This window comes from Lolium rigidum, chromosome 5 (genome assembly GCF_022539505.1).
Source record: "Lolium rigidum isolate FL_2022 chromosome 5, APGP_CSIRO_Lrig_0.1, whole genome shotgun sequence".
NCBI lineage: Eukaryota > Viridiplantae > Streptophyta > Magnoliopsida > Poales > Poaceae > Lolium > Lolium rigidum.
Window position 1 is genome coordinate 249,084,817 of NC_061512.1, and position 6,062 is coordinate 249,090,878.

Genomic DNA, 6,062 nt, shown 5'->3' on the forward strand with positions numbered 1-6,062 from the left:
GTGCAGCTACATTGACAACTCCGCTGTTAAGGCTTACACGTATTCTTTGTCTCCCCTTGTGTCGAATCAATAAATTGGGTAATACTTCCCTCGAAGACTGTTGCGATCCCCTATACTTGTGGGCTATCAGTAATGCCCTGATTAAATCTCATAGTAATCATCATTGATATGTAGTGAATCTTTATTTGCAATTGCCCACCTGTAATTTGTTCACCCAGCATGCTAGTTATCTTATTGGAGAGACACCACTAGTGAACTGTGGACCCCGGTCCATTCTTTTACATCTGAATACAATCCATCGCAATCATTGTTCTTTACTTGTTCTTTGCAAACAAACACCATCTTCCACTCGATACGTTTAATCCTTTGTTTTCAGCAAGCCGGTGAGATTGACAACCTCACTCGTTACGTTGGGGCAAAGTATCTTGATTGTGTTGTGCAAGTTCCACGTTGGCGCCGGTTTCACTGGTGTTGCGCCGCACTACACTCCTCCACCAACAACCTTCACGTGCTTCTTGGCTCCTACTGGTTCGATAACCTCGGTTTCTTTCTGAGGGAAAACTTGCTGCTGTACGCATCACACCTTCATCTTGGGGTTCCCAACGGACGTGTGCTTCACGCGTTATCAAGCTCTTTTTCTGGCGCTGTTGACGGGGAGATCAAGATACGCTGCAAGGGGAGTCTCCACATCCAATCTCTTTACTTTGTTTTTGTCTTGCTTTACTTTACTTTATTTACTGTCTTGTTTGCTTCATATTAAAAATACAAAAAAAATAGTTGCTTTACTTTCTGTCTTGTTTACTTGCTCTATATCAAAAACACAAAAAAATTAGTTACTTTATTTACAGTCTTGTTTATTTGCTCTATATCAAAATACAAAAAAAATTAGTTACTTGCATTTAGTTTACTTTTGTTATCATGTCTAGCTCTGTACCTGTTACTTCTTCACCTGAGGAATTAGTCTTTACTTTTAAACAAGGGGATGAGGAGAGTTTTAAAGATGCTTGGTCTAATTTTTTTGATTCTTATCGTAAAGCTGAACCTCAAATGACTCTAAGTCTGTGATGACCCACAAGTATAGGGGGTGTATCGTAGTATCTTCGATAAGTAAGAATGTCGATCCCAACGAGGAGCAGAAGGTGTTGGCAGCAGTTTCGATGAGGGATTCACTGTAAATGCTCACAAACAAGTATTCAAGGGGTTTTGATGTAACTGATGAATAAAGTACGAGTAAGTAAAATGCGAGAGAAATAATTGCAGCGAGTGGCCCAATCCTTTTTAGCACAAAGGACAAGCCGGTTTGTTTACTTATAATGACCAAACGTTCTTGAGGACACACGAGGATTTTAGTCTAGTGCTTTCGCTTCATGTAGCTAAATAATCTTCATTGTTTTGATAAGTGTTGTGTGGGTGAACCTATGCTAATGCACCGCCCTTCCTAGGACTAATACATACTTGTGATTATACCCCTTGCAAGCATCCGCAACTACAAGAAAGTAATTAAGATAAATCTAACCACAGACCTTAAACTGCGAGATCCTGCGATCCCTCTTGCATCGATATACTAACGGGGGCTCGGGTTTCGTCACTCCGGCAACCCCGCAATTAGCAACCGAATACAAGATGCACTCCCCTAGGCCCATAAATGGTGAAGTGTCGTGTAGTCGACGTTCACACGACACCACTAGAAGAATGACACCACAACTTAAATATCATAACATTGAATATTACTCAACCATAATTCACTACTAGCATTTAGACTTCACCCATGTCCTCAAGAACTAAACGAACTACTCACGGGACATCATATGGAATACAATCAGAGGTGATATGATGATGAATAACAATCTGAACATAAACCTTGGTTCAATGGTTTCACTCAATAGCATCTACAACAGGTAGAGAATAACACCGGGAGAGTTTCCCCTATCAAACAATCAAGATCCAACCCAAATTGTTACAGCGGTGACGAGGTGCAGCGGTGGTGATGGCGGTGTAGATGGTGGAGATGATGATGATGATGATGGAGATGATGTCCAGCTCGATGACGATGGCGATGGCGTCGATTTCCCCCTCCGGGAGGGAATTTCCCCGGCGGATTCCTGCCCGCCGGAGAGCTCTTTTCTCTCCGGTGTTCTCCGCCCCGCGAGGCGGCCGTAACCCTTCGTGAGGTCCTCTCCGTGGCTTAGGTTTTCGGGACGAAGGAGTACGCGAAAAAAGGAGGCGAGAGGGGCTGTGGGGCCCCCACACCACGGGGTGGCGCGGCCGGGCCATGGGCCGCGCCGGCCCGTGGTCCGGGCCCACCTTGGCTCCCCTCTTCTCCCCCTTCGGCTCCCTCCGTCATCCGGAAAAATAGGAATTTACGTGAAATTTCCTTCCACAGTTGATCTTCCGAAATATTGCGTTCGACGGTGCTTTTTCCAGCAGAATCCCGGCTCCGGTGCTTGATCCTCCAATAATGATGAAACATGCAAAATAGATGAAATAACATAAGTATTGTGTCCCAATATGAAATATATCAATGAATAACAGCAAATTATGATACAAAATAGTGATGCAAATTGGACGTATCAACTCCCCCCAAGCTTAGACCTCGCTTGTCCCCAAGCGAAACTGAGCTCGATAAACAAGACCACATGTTTATGGAGTGCAGAGTCGATAAATAAAATACGGACAAGAAGCATCATATTCATTCACACAAGAAATTCTAGTAAACAACTTCCTCATATAACTCATCTTGAAATAGGTAAAGAGAAATCACAAGTAAAGGTGCATAAGAAATCATAGTTGGTGATGGCAAACTTTGTTCTTGGTCAGAGAACTACTAACGGATTGTACTTCTAAGCAAAGCTTTCATATTAGATTTTATAGCTGAGCTTCCATATTCAAGCATAACAATCTCCTCATAATCATTGATAACTTCAAAGTCATATTCATTCAGATAAAATTTGTACTAAACAAGAAAGTATAAAAGACATGATCAACTGAATCATAGCATAAATGATTGGTTCACAACAACTCAATTGCTTGCTTGAGATAGAGAGAAATAGGTTTACCGACTCAAGCATAGAAGTAAAAGATAGGCCCTTCGCGAGGGAAGCAGGATTAAATCATGTGCTAGAGCTTTTCAAGTTTTGAAATCATATAAAGAGCATAAAAGTAAGATTTTGAGCGGTGTTTGTTGTTGTCAACGAATGGTAGCGGGCACTCTAACCCCCTTGCCAAACGAACCTTCCAAGAGCGGCTCCCATGAGGGACTGGCATCTCTACCAGCAAGGTAGATCATCCCCTTCTCTTTTGTTTACACATGTATTTTAGTTTTATTAAGGATGACACTCCCCCCAACCTTGGCTTTCTCAATCCATGGCTAACCGAATCCTCGGGTGCCTTCCAACATTCACATACCATGGAGGAGTGTCTATTGCAAAATTAAGTTGCTTGCTGATAAATCAGAGCAAAACATGTGAAGAGAATTATTAATGAAAGTTATTAATTGGGGCTGGGAACCCCGTTGCCAGCTCTTATTGCAAAATTATTGGATAAGCGGATGTACCACTAGTCCATTGGTGAAAGTCCGCCCAACAAGATTGAAAGATAAAACACCACATACTTCCTCATGAGCTATAAAACATTGACACAAATAAGGAGTAGTATAGTTTGAATTATTTAAAGGTAGCACATGAAGTATTTACTTGGATGGCAGAAAATACCATGTAGTAGGTAGGTATGGTGGACACAAATGGCATAGGTTTGGTCTAAGGTTATGGATGTATGAGAAGCATCTCCTCTCGATACAGGTCTTTGGCTAGCAAGGTTTGATAGCAAGCATAAAGGTTGAGGGAAACAAACAAATATACAAATGATAGAACAATCATGCATCTTTCTCATAAGCACAAGCAATTTTAATTTCAGAATACTAAACTCATTAGCATAGAGATAATAGAGTAGTATATCTAAGTGTATTTCTCTCTTTTATTTAAACATCAGGGTGTTGTTGCTATTGACCAATGCTAAGTTTGCCAAAACCAAATAGATTTACTTGATGTTCCCAAAGTGATATCAATACTCATGTCAAGAGTAATCATATAATGGAGATTGCAAACTAAAATAAGGTGTGCAAAAAGTAAATGATAAGACTTCTCATTAATATTCCATAACGATAACTCACACCAACGGATACATAGATAACCAACTAAGAGAGATACTTCCACATTGCATACTATTCCATATGATAACTTCCCTACTCATGATATGACACTACTTGATAATAAAAGATAGAGGTAGTGATATTGTGATACCGCGGCACTCCCCCAAGCTTGGAACAAACCAAGGGGATGCCAATACCGATGATGAATTACTCCTTCGGTGATGATGGTGATGGCTTCTTCTCGCGCTTCATAAGGATCTCCTTCAGCTTCAGCTTCTCAATTTTGTAATTCTGCACCAAAACTTGAAGAGACTCATTGTTATCCGAATGTGGCGGTGACGGCCTTGTGCTGGGAATTGAGTAATATTCCAGCATTCTGCGAAGTCGCCGGTTCTCCTCTCGAAGTATCTCCACTTCCCTTTTGAGAGCACGATATTGATCACAAAACTCATCAGCAACCCGTATTGCTTCCTCCACACAAGGGAAAGAGTCGAGGTCCGAGAGCAGGCGGAAGAGCTCCCTGCAAGTTATGAGAAAAGGAACGCCCAGTGTTAACCGATCCCACCAAGATTGGCTTACTCTTCGTAGTTTCCCAATCTCCTTTTGCTGATGCTATCTTCTTCTTCTCCTTATTGATCCTTTCATCCATCTCTTCCTTCCAAGGCCCCTTGTCCTTGTTGTTGGAGACCATGGTGCTTCTAGATCAAAACAAATCTGGCAGAAAACAGCTCGAAACAAAACACGACGAGAAAACGATATACGGACCTCCAGGGGTCCGGGGGATTATATAGCAAATATTTTTACGACAAAAGGAAGGTTCCAGGCCGAAAACGAGTAGAAACGGGACGCCGAGGGGCTGTCACCATAGGTCGGCGCGGCCAGGGTGGGGCCCGCGCCGGCCTGTGGTGACAGGCCCTCGCGCGTCTTTTCCACTCCGTTTCGATTCCGTAATTTTTCATATTTTCCAAAAACAGCAGAAATAATGTTCGGAAAGGTAAACGCGGACTTTTTATTACCTGTACTGTTACCTATTCAAAGTCCAGTTCTGGCGGACTGTCAATTTGTCCTTTGATGAAAGCCTCCGGTGTTTCCACTTGAATAATATCAACATCAACATTATAAGAATCACCCGAGATATAATGGATTTCTATTTTCGTGCCCTCGGGTCCTTAGTTGTGCTCAGTTTTCCCCAGCTCCTTAGTTTTTCCTCAGTTTTACCCAAACGTTTGTCTGAAACCATCACACGTGATGTAACGGCCGGTTGCCCGACGGTTGACCGTTATCTTCGACTAGTGGGGCCATGTAGAGCCTGCAAAGACACGTCGGACCATGCATCTTTGTTTGACCGTAAGCATCGCCGTATCCCCGACCAAAACGCGAACGAGTGGGGCTTCGGTATATCAAATGACAAGTGGGGCCATGACGCTGATACAAGGGGCAATACACGGGTAGGATTAGATTTTTAAACGGAGCTCTACAGCGATGGCACGGAGGAGGTGGCATGCGGGGTGCCGAGATGAGATCGACGTCCACAAAGAACTGCATGAGGCGAGACCAGACGCATTAGATAGATATGAACTAGACGCGTTTAACCATGCAAAGAAGGGAAGAAATGGTCGACGACATCGACGACCACCTCAAAACTTTGACTGACCGTGTCGGACACGAACGCGAGCAATGTAGAGAAAACTAGTGTCTCTCCTTTCTGGCGTGTATAGGTGGGTGCTAGGAGAGTGTGGTGGCGAAGGGAAAGACCTCGCGGCGGTCCGTGGCGTCCGAGCATAGCGGAGTCGGCGTGGCCGTGCCCACGGCGGCGTGCATGCATGTTCGGCATTGGCATCGGCATGTACGTTCGGCATTGGCCTCGGCGGTATCTCTGGTGTGTCGGTGATCGAATGAGGGGACGGGATTGAGG